Source organism: Mytilus californianus, unplaced genomic scaffold (genome assembly GCF_021869535.1).
Source record: "Mytilus californianus isolate M0D057914Y unplaced genomic scaffold, xbMytCali1.0.p SCAF_11, whole genome shotgun sequence".
NCBI lineage: Eukaryota > Metazoa > Mollusca > Bivalvia > Mytilida > Mytilidae > Mytilus > Mytilus californianus.
The window spans coordinates 23267238-23287659 of NW_026262593.1; positions in this window are offsets into that span (position 1 = coordinate 23267238).

The window sequence follows — 20422 nt, forward strand, 5'->3', positions numbered from 1 at the left end:
AAATTGAGAATATGTCAAAGAGACCATAACCCGACCAAAGAGCAGACAACAGCCAAAGGCCACCAATAGGTTTTCAATGCAGCGAGAAAATCCCGCACCCGCAGGTGGTCCTCAGCTGGCCCCTAAATAAAATTGTGTGCTAGTTCAGTGAAAATGGACGCCACACTAAGCTCCAAAACATATAAATGAACTAAAATTAAAAAACATACAAGACTAACAAAAGCCAGAGGCTCCTGACTTGGGACAGGCGCAAAAATGCGGCGGGGTTAAACATGTTTTGTGAAATCTCAACCCTCCCCCTATACCTCTAGTCAATGTAGAAAAAAGAAACGCATAGCAATACACACAGTAAAACTCAGTTTAAAAGAAGTCCGAGTCCGATGTCAGAATAGGTAACAAAAGAAACTAAGCAAAATGACAATGATACATAAATGAACAAAGGACTACTAGCAGTAATTGACATGCCAGCTCCAGACCTCAATTAAACTGATTGAAAGATTATGTCTTCATCATATGAAAATCAAGTACAATGACTCCCGTTAGGGGTTTAGTATCATACCATCATAAGGTATATGAGAAGAACATAACCCGTATCATGCCAACAACTGGTTTTAGAATAAATGTGTTTATTTCCGATGCAAAGACCCTATGAGTGAATCAATATTAATACCAAAATATGCAATCCTTAATGACTTGACAACAGTATCGTAACTATATCCTTTTCGAATAAGTCTGTATAAAGGTTTGGTTAGATTTTGAGGTGAATGCCGACATTTTTGTGATTGGTAAAGAATATTACCATAAAATATTGGATGTGAAATACCTGAACGTATAAGATGTCTACATGTTGATTTATATTTACGAATGATGTCCTTGTACCGATGATAAAATTTAGTAAATGTTTTGACTAGTTTGTGATATCGAAAACCCTGGTGTAATAATTTTTCAGTAATACAGAGATTTCTTTCGTTGAAATCAAATACGTTGTTACATACACGAGCGAATCGAACAAGTTGAGATATATAAACACCATAAGATGGCGACAAGGGAACGTCACCATCTAAAAATGGATAATTAACAATAGGAAATGAAGGTCATCTCTTTTATCATAAATTTTGGTATTAAGTTTCCCGTTGAAGATAAAGATATCAAGATCCAGGAAAGGACAGTGTTCATTGTTAGTATTAGCTTTATTAAAAATCAGTTCGGCAGGATAAATCTCTTTAGTGCACATACTGAAGTCGTCATTATTTAGAGCCAATAGATCATCTAAATATCTAAAAGTGTTATTAAATTTTTGAATCAGATGTTGTTTCGTTGGGTCTTTGCTGATTTTAGTCATAAATTGTAACTCATAACAATACAGAAACAGGTCCGCAATAAGTGGTGCCAATTAGTCCCCATGGGAATTCCGATAACCTGACGATAAACGGAATCTCCATAGCGAACAAAAATGTTATCTAGTAAAAATTCAAGGGCAGTTATAGTATCAAAGCAGGTCCAATTGATATAGTTCTTTTGTGTGTTGTTACTAAGAAATGACCTAAAAGAGTTTGAACATATATATTCGCATTCCGACTTTTTAAATGCCCATTTAATCAGGTGTGTGATTTTTTTCTTAATAAGATTATGAGGCAACGTGGTTTATAGGGTAGAAAAATCAAAACTTTGAACAGATTCGAAATCACCAATATAAGCATGTAAATTATCAAGTACTTCCAACGAATTTTTGACACTCCAAAAGTAATTAATATGGAGTAAATGTACATGGGACAAAATCGCACACAATACATAGAAAACATAGAAAATTATTAATGAACAGGGCTTTTATTCCTGTTCTTCATCTTGACAGTTGATGCAGAGTTTTCAACAATGAACGAATCATTCATACCCTACAACAAGGTCAAGACGGCCCCTAGCGTCGACTTAAGCGGTACTATTGATAAAAATAAACCAGTTTACCTTCTTGCTCCCCACCCGCCTCGTAGTGCCAACTTGTGCGATGCTTGTGTACGACGGTTCTCCAGTCGAAAGCACCAGGGATACAAGCAAAGTGCAGTAATTTTGAAAGACATCGATCGCCGCTATAACATGCCTTGAAGTTACACATGTCGGGAGCGGTCAATGAATTACATAATTTATAATTACGGGCGAGGTTTTTCAACATATATTTGTCATACATTGCCCAACAAATTTTAAAGACCAATAACTTCGAAACAACAAATGATATATAAAACTAAACAACAAATGATAGACAGCTCGGGGACATCGAAATATATGTAAGAAAACCTAGCAGTTTAAAATAGTATGAAAGGGCAATATACAAAACAGATGACCAGACCAGTATTTTGAAGAAATTTAACCAAACATGAAATTTTGACGGTGTATTAATATGAGAAATTCTCACATGAACAAACACACCATAACTGTAAATATTATAAGAGAATACACCTCAAGCACGGGGAAACGTTCTACTGCCTCCACACAGCACTAGCGACAAACTCTAGAATCAATAGAAAATGAAAGGTGTTTATATATCTCAACTTGTTCGATTCGCTCGTATATGTAACAACGTATTTGATTTCAATGAAAGAAATCTCTGTATTACTAAAAAATTATTACACCAGGGTTTTCGATATCACAAACTAGTCAAAACATTTACTAAATTTTATCATCGGTACAAGGACATCATTCGTTAATATAAATCAACATGTAGACATCTTATACGTTCAGGTATTTCACATCCAATATTTTATGATAATATTCTTTACAAAGCACAAAAATGTCGGCATTCACCTCAAAAGCTAACCAAACCTTTAAACAGACTTATTCGAAAAGGATATAGTTACGATACTGTTGTCAAGTCATTAAGGATTGCATATTTTGGTATTAATATTGATTCACTCATAGGGTCTTTGCATCGGAAATAAACACATTTATTCTAAAACCAGTTGTTGGCATGATACGGGTTATGTTCTTCTCATATATTTTATGATGGTATGATACTAAACCCCTAACGGGAGGGATTGTACTTCATTTTCATATGATGAAGACATAATCTTTCAATCAGTTAAATTGAGGTCTGGAGCTGTCATGTCAGTAACTGCTAGTAGTCCTTTGTTTATTTATGTATCATTGTCATTTTGCTTGGTTTCTTTTGTTACCTATTCTGACATCGGACTCGGACTTCTTTTGAACTGAATTTTACTGTGCGTATTGCTGTGTGTTTCTTTATTCTACATTGGCTAGAGGTATAGGGGGAGAGTTGAGATCTCACAAAACATTTTTAACCCCGCCGCATCTTTGCGCCTGTCTCAATTCAGGAGCCTCTGGCCTTTGTTAGTCTTGTATGTTTTTTAATTTTAGTTCATTTATATGTTTTGGAGTTTAGTGGGACGTCCATTTTTACTGAACTAGTACACAATTTTATTTAGGGGCCAGCTGAGGACCACCTGCGAGTGCGGGATTTTCTCGCTGCATTGAGGACCCATTGGTGGCCTTCGGCTGTTGTCTGCTCTTTGGTCGGGTTGTTGTCTCTTTGACATATTCCCCATTTCCATTCACAATTGTATACTTATAAAACTGCCTCGATAGTCTAGTGTTGGCTTGTGTGTCTCGAATGCGTAGTTCGATTCCTGGATGGTACAAACATAAAGACCTTTACTCTTTGTATTAGCAGCGTTTCCATTTGTAGGCAGCACTGTAGTTGATTACATCTAAGTCATGTTGGACTCTAGAGTTTTACACTTGCCGGTGTCGTGCATATTTAATGGTGAAACCCATACACAGAGTTGATTTTTAAGCCTCTGGTTAGAGGATAATCTTCTACAAGAATATGTGCTTTCATACTCGGATACATCATTCTAAATCCCAGCCGACCAGTGTTTGCTCATAATGCTGCATACGTAACGTTACATCAATCAAATAAAACCCCTAAAGCATATTTATAAGGATAGTTGTACATTTAAAATCATTATTTCTCAGCAATAAAATTAACGGCCTGAAATAACTTTAAATGAAACACATTAATGTCAGAACGACAACCCCTGAATACAATGCTCCTGGCATGGGACAGGCATACAAGTAATATGGCGGTATTAAAAATTTTTGTAAACAGCCAATCCTCAATAACATGGGTTAGTCGTGGAAAAGTAAACAAAATTAGAACAAACTTTAAAAACCAGTTTCATTAGATTCGAACTAAGAAAATGGACACTCTCAGACAATGACATTATATTGAAACTATTTACGAAGATTTATAGAACTGAAATGGACTACATTCATATATTTTCAGGCACAGAGACGCGCGTGTATTGTATAATTTTGCTACCCGTTCTTTATGTCCTTTTAAATAAAACTGATACTTTATTTAACTTGTTTATTATAATTTGCACAAAGGCAAAGGTTTTTTTTCAAAATTTTATTCCGTATACTTGAAATCGAGATTTATATAGCAATGCTTTGGTTTATTGAGCTAAAATGTCTCGCACGAATTTCGTACAGGATGCTGAACAAAAGTTGGAAACCAGATTCACAGACGATAAAGGTCAATTTCCGGTGACGTTAATAGTAGATTATGTGGCTTCAAATCGTCGTCTCTATAACATTGAAAATTTTAATTTCTAACGAAACCTACTGAATTTGTTCTGCTTTTGTATAGGATAGTACTGCCCTCGTCATGACGCAACCATGCCAAATATGTCAACTTCCATTTCACAGATAGGAGCGAAACGCATATTTCGACGCTTGTATAGTCGGTTCGTTCATTACATCTTTAGAGAAAAAACACGGCTCATCAACAATTAAGTGCCAGTGTTTGTAAGAATCAGGCAATTTTGAAAAAAATCAAAACATGGCCGAAAAAAACCCACCGACCTAACCATCCTATTTTGAAGTTACTAAGTACCCTCATCCTGAGTTAGAAATGGTAGGTCTTTCGTGTCTGGTAATTCGAGAAATCTCTAGATAAATTTTGGTTAGAATGATAGCAAATTACGGAGTTAGCTCCCCTTAATTTTTCATTTCTAGTGCATTTCAACCAAATTATATCTTGAATTACCAGAACAGGAAAAGGAAACGAATGTTATATTCATGCACCATTATACATTTTGAACAAAAATTAATGTCAACCTGAGTGGGTTTTTGTTTGTCATGTTTTCACCACTGCCTGATTCTTCGGCAGATTGGCACTTAAAGTATAAAGAAATGACTACCCCCATCCAGACCCTCATCTTTAGTTACTAAAACCCCATCCAGACCCTCATCTTTAGTTACTAAATGAAATAGGCTGGTCCTCTCCCTTGCAACATATACAGGGCCAAACAGATAAAGGACAGAGAACCAGTCTACTAAATGAAAGGGATTACCAATGTATTTGATGTATTTCATTCGGAACATAATATAAAGAAAGAAATTTGTCATACAGTAATAATTCAATTTTGGATGTAACACGTCTTCTGATTGGCTGAAAGTGTTTTGTCTATCAGCTCATAGACATAATTTTGTCATGTGACCGTGACGTCACCAACGTTTTTTTTTCAAATATACTCCTTAAAAATGGAATTTAGAATTAAATTATAAGGAATGACTGTAATATTTTTTCTGTCTATTCGAAATAACCTAAAAAATGTGGTGCACACTTTTAAATAACCCGCTACGCTGGTTATTCAGTGTGCACCACATTTTTTATGTTATTTCTTCATAGACAGAAAAAATATTACAGTCATTCCTTAAATGCATATGTTTTTACAGTTAGAAAGCATATTGCCCCATTTGAATAGTTCATACTACCAATCATTATAGAGCATTAAGATGGTATGTCGATACTCTAAATCTCTGTTGAATAACACCGTTATGTCATGTTCTTATCAACTTTTATGGAAAAAGATAAGCTCAATAAACTTGGCAGTATTTAGTCTAATATATATGCCATATGAATGTCGAGACTTTAATAACATATTTCAAGTTGCAGTCGTCACATTTATGGTTAAGAAGAGATGCGTTTACATCACTGATTTATAAGTTGGTAGTATTTTAGGGTCTAATAAAAATATTGATCTTTAATACACAGTTCTTACCTCCATAGTATTTTGCTATTGTGGTCATAAAGGCGGAGAATTTATAAAACAAAGTTTTAATAATTAAGCTTGCTCAGGAAATACTTATTTATCACACATATATAGGTAACATGCAGACACAAGACTTACAAATGCAAAAGCAAAATAAAAACCGACGACGAGTAGATGATTGAGAGCCAACACCGATTTCATGTTAACGAAGCTTGATTTCTTGTCAATGACTATATTATTAGGGCAAGATACCATATTATTTCGACCCTTTCCTAATAAAATTTGAGATTTTTGACAGTTTTGCGATACGTCTACATTGTATCTATTCACAAATTTGTTTTACATTTTTATTTTTTACAAAAAAAAAAAAAAAAAACATTTTAAACCTAACAATGGAAAAAAAAGTTGCCAAATCTGTAAAGTCGCGTATATATTTTCACCTGCAAACAAAGAAAATGACTTTAATCTCCATTTTCTTATTTACATTAATGACTAAATAAATGATCTGTTTGAAATTAACTAAACTCAAATTTCAATTTGTGGAATTATTAAGATGAAATCCCTACTTCTTTGTAAATCTTGAGTTAATTCCAAGATATTGCTTATAAGTTATAATGTATTAGAGTTTTGCAAACGGTTAACAAACATCAGAAACTGTGAATGTTACATTGTATTTATGTTAAGAAGTGATGCGTTATATCTGTGTTTTGAGTATATCAAACATCAACCTACCAATTGAATTGTAAGAGGGCATGATTTCTATATTAGGAGATACATCTACTTACTTATTTTTTAGTTGACACCCGAAACGATTAACATCAAAATTTTATTTTTAAGAGACTTGCAAATGTTAGGGTCAATCTTAAATATTGTATTGCGAAGATGTTACAGGAATCATAACTCGAAATAAAACCAAAAGCAAACAAAAAAGGAAAAACAAATGTTTCAGGAAAAAATCGTTTGACGTAATTTCCGTACAGCTTACGTATAGCAAAAATTATAAATATATTGTAATAGGTAATAGATAATAGATCCTCTATTTTCACTTTCAGTTCTAATTGATACATTTACGTTTTGATCGATAGACCAATTGTATGAATTTTTCAACTTCGTACGTCAAACATTTAACGAAGTGTAAATTGACGAGTTAATGCTAATTGTCCCGTGTCCTACTATGATATACTTTTCGAGGTGTCAAAGTTCAAATGTAAGTTTGATTGTATAGCCACATGTACTGGTTCCTCATGTCGATTCTGTGGGAAAAGGCTACTTACAGCTCTAGATAGCCACAATGTTTGTATTATTTAGTCGACATTCTAACGAAAGTGTTAGGGAATTTTGACTGCATTTGCAAGGCATTTTAGTGTAATATAAATATCCAACAAATGTAAAATAATAGGTACAAATGACTGTTTTGACAAGTAAAATCAACTGTTTTTTGGTAATACTTGATTACACACAATACGTTATCAATAGAATTTATTTCTCTATTAAATACGTTTTTCTCCTTTATCATATATTTCGTTCACTTGACGTATTGAATCAGTCATTCTCTGCTTCCCCTCTGCATCCCTAGTGGGGCATAAGGCAACAACATACGTTTTAATTACGTAATCGTATTTGATGAACTGCTTGTAAATCATAAATCGACTTTGAAATAAAATATAAGGAGACGAGGTATGATTGCCAATGACTAACCACTTTCTGCACCAGTGACAAGCTTAGTTAAGATTCTCGATTTAAAAAAAATGAAAACAAAACTGCATAATATATCGTTATTTTAACATTTGATTATATTCAAAATTTACAATAAATCATATATACAGCTCGGTGTGTATTTTAGGTAAATTTATAGAGCATGTCAACTTGTTTCTATTAACAGCTTATAAATGATCATATAAACCTAAAATTTATCATCTATACCAATATTCATATACAAGCACTTGTGGTTCTAGTTGATCTTTGTAGTCCATAGAGAATAGCTGTCGATTTGAACAGATGCTAGGATTGACAAATCCCTATAATTAAAAACAAATGATATCTCCGACGCTATTACAAAATGAGTCATTTACAACTTTATTGGCCTTTTTACGCTCTGAAGATATGCAAACTAACATATGGTAACAAGGGGAAAACTAAAACCTTCAAAAACTGTCAGGGTTAAAATATTCAGATTGAAACTATTTTGAGATTTTCTTTTAAATATTTATTTTTGTCCAAAGACGTGTTATTCTTAAAAGATAGTAAGTAGGCAGTATAATAACCTAATAAATGTTCTTTTATGGAAGTACTTCAAGGTTTCAATGCCTTGTTAGTCGAACCCACCCACCGTATATATTGTCGTGTGGAAGCGTGCTTGTCGCCAGTGTATAGTGTCCTTGGTTACATCTACGGAAGAGGTCAAACAATTTTAGAAAAAATACTTTGACTTTGATTTGTCGTTCTAAGACAAGCCCGCAACATATATAGACTAGTAAGACTTAGATATAATCATACTCTTTGGAAGATACTCAATAATTCAAACAAACTAATTCAAAAGTTCACGGTCAACAGAAATAATAAAACCTACCGAAAACATTATTGCAAATTTCAGTATCTACTTACTAAAAGTGTTAAATTAATGTTTCCTATAGGGGTTATTATTTCTGTTGACCGTGAACTTTTGAATTATTTAGTATCTTCTATAGACTTTGAGACTATAGTGGACTTTAAATGCAGTGATATAAATGACATTATGATAATTTTGTTGGAAAGCTATAACTGTATTCCTGTTTCTGCTTGCATTTATCATCTTATCTGCGCATGATCATATTTTCTTTTCGCTTTGTGAAACATCCTTCGTTTCAAATTAAGTTTTATATGAAACAATGGTTTGAAATCAAGATTTCCATATTTATGACAAACACATTTAACATCGAAAATATTGAAAATGAAATTTAAATAAACAAAACTTAATCATACTTAATTTTCTTGTAGATTATTATCTTGTTAACCAGAGCATTAAGAATTAAACTAAGTGTGTGGGTCTAATCGTTATATATGCACAAAATATTGAAACAACACTTCAATCAATCCAATAAAACAAAAACAGGATATCTATAAGTAGATGTATTAGAAGTATAAATGCCAATGAAACAACTATCCCATCAATGAAACTAAATGATGTTCCAGTCGAATATTTCATACTGACAATCATTATAGAAAAGTATTATGCTATTTCAATACTCTAAATCTCTGTTGAATACCACCATTACATCATGTTCTTACCAACTTTTTTACTTTCAGATGAAGTCAATAATATAAGCAGTACTTAGAGTATAAAAATAAGATGTGGTATGATTGCCAATAAGACGTCTCTGCAAGCGAATAAATGACATCGAAGTTAACAACTATAGGTCACCGTAAGGCCTTCAACTATGAGCAAAACTCATACCGCATAGTCAAATATAAAAGGCCCAGAAATAAAAAAATGTGTAACACAATTCAAACTAGAAAACTAACGGCCTGATTTATGTACAAAATAATGAACGGAAAACAAATATAATATACAGCAACAAACGACAACCACTGATTTACAGGCACCTGACTATGGACGGGCACTTACAGAATGTGGCGGGGTTAAACTAGTTTGAAGGCACCAACCCTACCCTTACCTGGGACAGTGGTGGAACACGAGACCAACATAAAAACAAGCTATAAAAATCAGTTGAAAAGCTTAACTCATCAGATCGATACAAAGCAGAAAGACATCTAACAAAAACATAGACCGGGCTTGGCAGGGTCTAGTATATATGCAAAATATATGCGGAAACTTTAATAACATACTTCAAGGTGCAGTCGTCACATTAATGGTTAAGAAGAGATTTACATCACTGAACGATATCTATGAGGGGTGCACAGGGGGGTACCCTTCTCCCACCTCCCGCCCCCTATCTCCCACCTCCCACTTTTAGAATTTTTTTTTCTCTCCCACCTATTTTTTGTCTCCCACCTCCCGCCCCCTTCTCTCACCTCAATCCCCCACCCCACCTCCCTCAAAAGCTGTCCACCCCTCAATTATAGGATGGCAGTATTTGTAGAGTCTTATTGAACTTTTGTACACAATTCTTGAAAGTCTTACGTCCACTGTAATTTAAAATTGTGTTCATAAAGGCAGATAATTATAAATAAAACGTTTAAATAATAAAATTTTCTCGGGAAATAATCATAAATCATACGTCTAATGTCTCATATAAATATTTATTTATATATATATATATATATATATCAAGCAAGTCTAAAAGGGTACAACATCACCAAAAAAAAGTAAAATCATGAAAAATGTTAAATATTTCGGATAACTTATATCCTTCATCAGTAAGATGTCAAATGATTCTTATCTTGACATGTGGTAGTCAAACTGAAATAATAATTTTGATCGTTATACAAATTCTCACGAATCAATACGCTGGTAATTTTTTTCAATATTGATGTTTGGGAGGAGGAATAAATCCCTTAAAACTGTAAGAGTCCTGTGATGAAGCCTGCGTTACATGAAACAAGTGATGGTAGGGACTCATTCTATGTTTTTTCATTAATGCCCTCTGGGGAAACTGTCCTTAACTTTCCTATCCAAAAACTTTCCTGAGCAAGTCTGTCGGCGGCCCTTGACTAACCCTCGTTGTAGTCTATGATAATGATGGTAAGGTTTTCGAGATCAGCTTGAGCGTGCCCAGGTGATCTCAAATGACGACTTACGGGGAGGTCGGGCTTGCAGGTGTAGTCACTTCGATGATCATTGATGCGTGTGTTGAATGGCTGTAAGGTACTGTATCATATTTATATGATCCATCGCCCCGTAAGATTTATCGTTGGCTATTGTTCAGACATTACATATATATATATATATATATATATATATGTATGTCTGCCTATGTGTAGTGACAACTGTAAATTATACCTTGTCCATCGGATTTCTTATGATTAAGAAATGCCAGGCTTTAGAATATTTATAAAGTGCCTAGAAAATCAACCTAACAATGTTAGAGTAGATTTGATTCTTTACTTCCTCCCCAAGCGGGGCTGGAACCTGTACTTTTCACTTCATACTTCTACGGCAACACCGCCTAGCATTGCGCAGACGCCTTATCCCCTCCTCTAACTATAGCTGATAAAAAAATCAGCTTTCGTTTCGGGAGGTGTTACCTTCTCGTAGGAATTAAACAAGGACATCTAGACGCAATACACAAAGTATATGTATAATGCAGACACAAAACGTGTTAAAGAAAAAGCAAAACAAAATATGTGGATAAGAAGATGAATGTTCCATATTAACGAAGCTTGACTTCTTGTCAACGAGTACATTAGAAGATAAAGATACCATACTATTTTGTCTCCTTCCCAATAAAATTTGAGATAATTTTTGACATCAGAACATAGACGATACGTCTACATTGTATCCATACTCAACATTGTATTTTACATTTTCATTTTCGACTAAAACACATTTTAAACCCAAAAGCGAAAAAAAAGTGGCCAAATCTGTAAAGTAACGTGTATCTTTTCATCTGAAAACAACAAAAATGGCTTTCATGTTTAGTTTCTTAATTAGATTGTTTCCAATTGATTATTTGAAGTTGATTAATCTCAGACTTTTATTTTTGACGTTTTCGGATGAAACACATACTAAAAAAAAATCTATGTAGATTATGAATTAATTTCAAGATCATGCTAAAAATGTAATAGAGTTTTGCAATTTGTTTTTAGAAAAAAATATAAATTTTGAAACTACATTATATGGGAAGAAGTAATGGGTTATGACTTGTTGAGTGCAATGTTCTGTATATTTTAATAGAACATCTACCTACCAAATTGGATTTTAAGAGGGCATGATTTTTATGTCAGGATGTACATATAAGGTCATCGGAGTTAACATTCCGTAAATACAACACATATATAGTATGTAATCTTTGTGAATACAAAAAAGGTATGGAACAGTCACCCATCAACATAATAAAGCATACACAAAATGACATCTAAATGTATTGCTTTGTTAGTGTTGATATATAGCATGGATACTTCTCTGTACATTTTGTTAATCTTTTGATCTATATGAATGTGTCTGTCGAGACTATAAAATATTTGTCCATTCAAGAATAGCTCGTTACGACATAGATTTTTATTGTGATGAGTCTGCGTAATTAAAAAAACCGCCTTCAATCAATAGAGTCGGTTGTTATATTCAATGAAATTTACAATCAATCTGAACTCAGAGCGATTTAGAACACGAAGTTTGGTTTTTGCATCAATCAACAACCTCAGTAGCCTTGGTAGAAGTCCATTGGATAAAATTCAGGCTTTTAATTCTCAAGGCAACCTACTATATGCAATGTGTCTTTGTCCATCCATATTACGAGACAGATACCATATGGATATTAAATAAATAGTGCATCGATATATTCTTACATTTTATGAATAATTAGTACTTCTCACTTATTTGTTTGTGACAACCGAAACTGTTAACAACAAACTTAATGCTATGTGACTCACTAATGGCAGGGCCAATTTCAAATATTATATATCTATGATGTTAGAGGGATAACTCAAAATAAAACAAAGAACCAAACAAAAAATCCGTTTGTGTAATTTGCGTACTGATTTCGTATAGCAACAGTTATAGATCTATGGTAATATATAAAAGACCATTTATTTTCACTTTTATTACTAATTGAGACATTAACGTTTTGAACAAATAGACCAATTGCATGTATTTTTAAAACTGTTAGTACGTCAAACATTTAACGAAGTGTAAATTCACGAGTTACTGCTAATAGCTCCTATTCCTTCCGAGATGTGTTTGTCGAGGTGTCAAACTACAAATGTAAATATGCTAAGCCACATGTAATAGCTACACAAGTAGATCGTTGGAATCGATTTTCTCATAAGCGTTGGGAAAAGGTTACTTACAGCTCTGGATGGCCACAATGTCTCTACCGTTTAGTCGACATTCTAACGAAAGCGTTAGTGAATTTTACTGTATGCAAGTGTGATGTAATTTTCCCACAAATTTAAAATACATAGACACAAATGATTGTTTTGACAGTTAAAATAACTGTTTTTTTTTTAAATACTTGCTAACACACAATACGTATTCAAAATATTTTATTTCCCTCGATATTTTCATATTAAATACGGTTTTCTCGGTATCATATACCTCGTTCACTTGACGTATTAAATCAGTCTTTTCTCCTTCTCCCTCTCCAATCCCAGCGGGACATAAGCAGCAACAGACGTTTTAATTACGTAATCGTATTTGATGAACTGCTTGCATATCATAAATAGACTTTAAAGTAAAACAAACAGAAACGTTGCATGATTGGCAATGACTAACCACTTTCTGCACAAGTAAAAAGCTTAGTTAAGATTTTCGATCTAAAAAGAAATTGAACAAAAATGAGTAATATATTGTTGTTTTAACATTTGATTTTATTCATAATTCACAATAAATCATATATACAGCTCGGCGTATCTTAAGTAAATTTATAGAGCATGTCAAAGTTGTTTCTGTTAACAGCTTATAAATGATGATATGAATCTAAAATGTATCCTCTATACCAATATTCATATACAAGCACGTATGGCTGTAGCTTGTGTTTGTAGTCCATAGAGAATATCTGTCGATGTGTACAGATGCTAGGATTGACAAATCCCTATACAATTATGTAAATAAAAAAAAACATAAGATATCTCGACACTATGAACAAATGAGTAATTTACAATTTTCGTTGGCTTTTTGTCGATCTGAAGATCTGCACACTTAGGAATAACTAAAACCTTTAAAAGCTGTCAGGGTTAAAATATTCAAATCGAAATTTTATTTTGAGATTTTCTTTTAACTATAGATTTTTGTCCAAAGACGCGTTATTCTTAATTCATTTTGCAATATAATAACATAATGAATGTTACTAGAAGGTTTCAATGCCTTGTTAGCCCAAACTACCTACCGTATATGGTCTTGTATAATTGTTCTTGTCGCCAGTGTATAGTGTCCTTGGTAACATTTACGGACGAGATCAAATAATGTGAAAAATACTTTGACTTTGATTTTATCGTTCTAAGTCAAGCACGCAACATTTATAGATTTTAAGAGTATAATTGACTTTTAAAGCAGTGATATAAGCAGCATTATGCTGAAAATTTTATATTTAATCAATAACTGAACTCCTGTTTCTACTCTTGCATTTGTCGTCTTATCTGCGCATGGCCATATTTTCGGATTTTTTTTGTAAATGATTCTCTGTATTCGAAAATATAATTTGCCACAAAACAATGGAAAAATACAGATATGCCTTCACCTTTTCTCTAGACTAAATCGTGCAATTGAAAGACTCCTACTAGTTCAGAAGGAAAACCAATGACGCGAGAACAATGGAAAAGTGACTGTTCTTATGAAAATAAACACATTTAAGAAACTATACGTTAAACTATGTCATTAGAAATATACATGCAAATGAATAAAGTCTTACTTTAAAATTTGTACATTTATTTCCCGTGCCTGAGGGAGATATGAAAATTTGTTCACCCAAGAAAATCTTTTATGAGGGTGAACAAATCTTCATATCTGACAAGACCAGTGACTGTTTTATTCCACTGCCTTTAATTTTTTTACTTCCTGAACATAAAATCTTAATTTTCGTACAATGTTTCATATCTACTTGCTTTTATAAAGAAACACGAAATGAACATTGATAACTTGACAACACCGATCAAAAGTTAATCATTTATTCTATGACAAGCTAAGTATTTCTCCATTTTCTTTTTATGTCTAAAATAATTTTGAACTCGATAATGACTATACTATTGCTATTTAGAAAAAAAACAACGTTCAAAACGTAATGTACATTAATCGCGCGTATACAGTCGCAGGAGATGGTCCCGATGTTCAGAGGGGAATATGATACTCAGAGAGAAAAATGAAGTTTTGTTCAATGTCACGTGGGATCGTCTCAAGAAATCAAGTGATGATTTCGCTACAATATTTACATACAGTGGAATAAATAATCTTTGCTGAATAGTATGAACAAAAAAAATAAAAAATCGAGTCGCATACAAAATCTGAAGCTATTTCAAGTTACTAATTTTCGGAGTGTTCCAAATAGTCCTTAAATTGATACAATTTCCCAAAATATACCTGTTTTCCACAACTAAGTTTTCGATCATGCCGGCTTCCTAATTGCCACGATCTTTTTCAATATAAAACAGTTGTCTTTGAGTCAATGTGACGATTTCAAATTTTGCCTGCTCAGATTAAAAAAAAAGAAAAATATTTTTACAAAGTAGATTATCCGTTAAAAGATTTTATATCATTTTTATTTACATCTTAAGAATATGTCGTCTTCAATTTTGTACATGTTTGTGCGGTCTTCTCGATTTATTCGCATTTAATGTTTACATCGGAATAATGTCCGTTTGAATTTGCTTGGTAACTAAATTTCAAAAGTGTTAATCTTGCTGCATATCAATAGAAGTTTTGGTATTTTTTCACTGAACTTCTTGGATCTAGCCTAAATACATATACGGATAATTGGCATGTTCCATTGATGTAAACAGCCAGTAGAAACAATAAAATTAAAGATGACAATCAAGAAATTAATTCGTTTAGCAACATTACAATCAATATTACACAAAACTCCTTTAATAAGTCTGCCTACTCATCGATTTCTATATTACATGTAAGAGCAAAATGATAACATTATGTTGTAATTTTATTTTTATTTCAATATATTTTTAGTTTTACTAATTACTAGAATGTTTTCTTGTGAATTTAACATTAATAGCGTCCTTGCAAAAAATTAGACAAACATTCAAAAACTTAAGATTTCACTTTTTGCAAGGCGGGGGGGGGGGGGGGGGAGAGGGGGGTGTATTTTTTCTGAGTACAGAGATAATAGGTAAATGGTTGTCATTGGTTATTGTAATTGGTAATAGGGAGTGTAGTAGGAGTATTTGGATATACTCGGCTGATGCATTAAATTCTTTGCAATGACATAATATATCATATTTCTTTTGGGAGACCCTAATGTATATGCAGTTATAAAGTTGTTATGCACTTTAATGCAAACAGTCACAGCTGGTTAAGGCTAATTTGCTCATTGTTAGCATTGATAATTTCATTTGTTATTAATGCTTAAACATAATACATATTCACTTTCTGAATAATATATATATATATATATGCATTGGCAATCATATCACATCTTCTTTTTTTTTTTATATTGTTCATATGATCCCTTTCGATAGCAGTTGATATTGAAAAGATGTTTATTTTGCATTCGAATTTTGTCTAAATGATGAGGTGATATAATGGGGGAAAGTTCGCGCTGTAAAACTGTAATTCTGTTCTCATATACCGTATCTAAAATTAGCATAGAAAGTTTAATATCTGATTATTGTTCAGCACGTACGTTTGAACATTTCGCGACTAGTTCCTACGGTAGGAATGAACGTGTTTGTCCATCAGCTAACTTTGAGAATTAATATAGATTTTTCTTTCTTTCCCGAGTCCCGCATTCATTTTTATTTTTTAAGCATCTTAAAACACAGACCATTCATTTTTTGTTCAACGTTAAGTTTTTTTTTAAATAAATGATTGATGAAAAAATAATTGGTTTCAATAGAGAGGTACATAAAATCGTTTGTTTTGATTGAAAATTAAAATAACACTTTATAAGTTTAATATGTTTATTACCAAATAAAATTTGGTGGGTCCGACGCATTTTTCTTATATACCTTCATATGAAGGTAACTTTGAAAGTTGTCATATAGTGATTCCAAATATGCCATGTCAAACGCATAAAGTGTAGCAGTGCAGTTGACACAAGGGGCGATACCTTTAGGATTTAATAATATTTTCTTAAACTGTATGTACAGCTTTTTGAAGATACTACGGACTTACCGTCGGCCACAGTTCTCAAAAATCTGCACGACTCTAGCACTTAACGACAAGTTTTATTCTTCATAATAACACACGTGTCACCGTACATTGTTCTTATTTGATTGATTTTAATATTGTTTATAGCAGTTAAGCATATACCAATTCTTTGTGTATGGGTATGTGTGTGTGTGTGGGGGGGGGGGGGGGGGGGGGGGGGGGGTGGTGGTGGAGGGGGTATAAGATCAATTGTTTGATACCAAATAGCTTGGTGATTTTTTTCAGAAGAGAAGTAAAATAAATAGTTTATTTCCACAAAAATTAGGGCGAAGTACTAAATTCGTTTCCTTTAGGTTAAACATATTTTGTTTGCTATTAAATATCACAAAAAAGATCAGACACAAGTTATCACAACTTAGATAGTCTTCCCCTAAATACAATAAGTTATAATTAAAAGTAATTTATCAAAAAGATGAATTCTGATGTGTGCATATAACAGGCATTCAAACAAAATTGAAAGCTGTCGGTCTACATGCTCAGACTGCTTCTGTAATTTATTATATTGAATAAAAAATGTCATAATTTAAAGATGAACATGAATGTCGAAATCTTGTTATTACAGTAATTTACTTCCGTTTTCTATTTTTATAGTGTTAAGGGACTTTGGGTTAATAGCATTTCTTTCGTAAGGAATATTCAAATTTGGAGATGAAATCTACATTTCTAGTTCCGTTATCGATTTCATTCCATTGCCTTATTGTATTTCGCTAGTATATGATTTGTAGTCTTAAACGGTTGATCTTAAAATCATCTGAAAAGTTTGAACAATAAATTATTCAGCCATGTTCAGTCTTGCAGACAATTTTAAGACTTAATCACTGCTTTATTTGAAAAATATGATTTTTTTGTAAGTTCTAATCTACAAAATGGTACTATGAGGTCAGTGTTGTTTCGAAGATTGTATCCAGAAAAAGTTGAAACTAAACTAAATTCAACATTGAGGTTCCAGTATGTTATCGAAAAAAAAATGTTTTTGATTAAAATCTGAAAAATGTGTTTGCCCTGTAACTTTAAGTGATTGGATTGTTTACAAATAAGAAGAGTCTTGTACTGGGAACAAGGTAAACGTACAAGTTGATCTGATATAGTAAAAATGAACGAGCAGACTGTCCAACTCGCCCTTTAATAGTTGAGCCTCGTCGGATAGAAACCGACCATATGCAAGTGCACGTATACATGTACATGAGTAGGACTTTGATTAATTTTAGAAAATTCAAATACGAAACCAAAGATGAATTTGGGTCGGTTTTGTAGGGTTCTTATATCAACTCAATTTTTAAACAGTTATAGACTTTGCATAGAAATTTTTTTGACCCGAAATAAGTTAACAGATGTATTGACATTCATTTGCAGAAGGTCGATTTCTATCCGACGCAGCTCATTTGTTATTGTATATGTTCTTTTATGTACCTGCTCGAAATCAAATAGCATGCAGCTATGAACCAAAACAACTTTTTAAGCACTTCTCTTGGTTTGGCTCTTTTATGTCATATCTCAATATTTCTTGCTCTTGGATTATTTTGTGTTGATGGTAAATCTTTGAAATTTTTTGTTTAATTAATTCACAATTTCTTTAGACTCGGGACGAATTGGAATTGAACCTATTGTCAAAACATCTGTATATTTGTTGAAGAGTGTTTGATAGTTTATAGATGGCTTTTGGGTGTTTATTTCGTTGAATTGACCTCTCATTGACGTATATCCTACATCTGTTTTTATTCATTGGTTCGGAATTACTTCCTGTTATTCAAGGATGCAAAACTTAGACTGTCCTTTATCTGTTTTGCTCTTTGGAAACAAGTTAGACGTATCAAATCTACAATGTAATACACATATTTACAACGCAATATTCCAAATAGCAAAATTCAATATGTAGAGTGAATGATTAATATTTGACCAAAAGAAAAAAGGTGTAGTCCCGTGCCGGATCCAGGGGATGGGGCGTATTTTGGTTGGAAAATATATCGCTTTTTGGCAAAGAATCGTCCAAAAAAAATAACTTTGTATATGTTCATTTTTTTTAATTTTTTTTTATGGAATTACGCCCTACTTTTCAAAATTCCTGAGTCCGCCCCTGTATACGTCGTTCTTTCAGCGCTCCTTTTCTTCGGAATCATCTAATGGCTTGACACAAACTTTTAGGTTGACAAGTTCTTTTCAAATTAATTTAAGACGTGTGAAAAGAAATATTTATTCACTAAATTTTATGATGAATAATTAAACAAATATAATTATTATTTTCGTAAAGTAGTTCAACTGATAACTAACTGAAATTAGTGGTTTTATAGACTCTCTGTCTTTTTCTATCGTGATGGTTCGTAGCTATAGAAAGCTAAAATACAAAAGTGGCTTATATATTATTTATCAAACATGTAATATGTATGCACAGAAATCAAAATGTTCAATTATGAAAATTGTACACCAAGTTTACGATACTCAGTAAATCAATTTAGCAGTAGATGTTTTAAAAAAAATAAAAGCTATACTTCTATTCATAACGATAAATACTTTATTGTAACACAGAAAATTAACCATAATGTGTCGTTTTACACTAAGACAAAATTATTAATTACTATTGCATTGTTTATGTTGCTAAACTTTTTTTTACTCGGTACATGTATATATTTACCTATTATATAGCAATATAATATTTCCCAAAAGACGTAACAAAAAGTTTTATAACATTGCACTACTGTAAATTTAGCTTGAAATTATCGACGTCATCACTGACAAAACTATGTTTTTAAACAGTGTTTGAAGTTTTGCTAAACAAGAAAATTAGTGAATCTTATCCCTCATAGAATATTAACTGCACTCGAAAGCTCGTGCAAAATAAAAATCTTCGCGGCATACATATAAAAGGTACCCTATAATGTATAAACTGGGACTATTATACTAAAATGTTTTTTGTCCCAGGTATAAATAAAGATTACTTTGATGATATAGCAACCCAAATGACAAAAATAACCAAAACACATCAAGGAGACAACACAATGTCTATAAAATATGTCAAGTTCGGAAACGTTTTAAGTCTATAAAAGGGCTGATTCCTGCTAATCCAACATTTTAAAATCTGGTATGACACTTGTAAGAGATCCATATAGGAATAGGAAGAATATTTGAATAAACAAAGGATTAAATTGTATAAGGTTGTAAAAACATAAGATAATTAATTCAGGTAAATATCCATAAAACCCCTTGAGATTTCATCAATGTGCAATCTGAAAGTACAAATAGTAGAAAATGTAATAAACTTTTTTTTCAATTCTTTTATTTCAAATATTAATTTTGTATGAAAGTACATTTCTATATTTAGTTTTGTATTCTATTCTCTGTAATGGGTCCATATTTTTATCTTTATAATTATAATTCTCTCTATCACAAA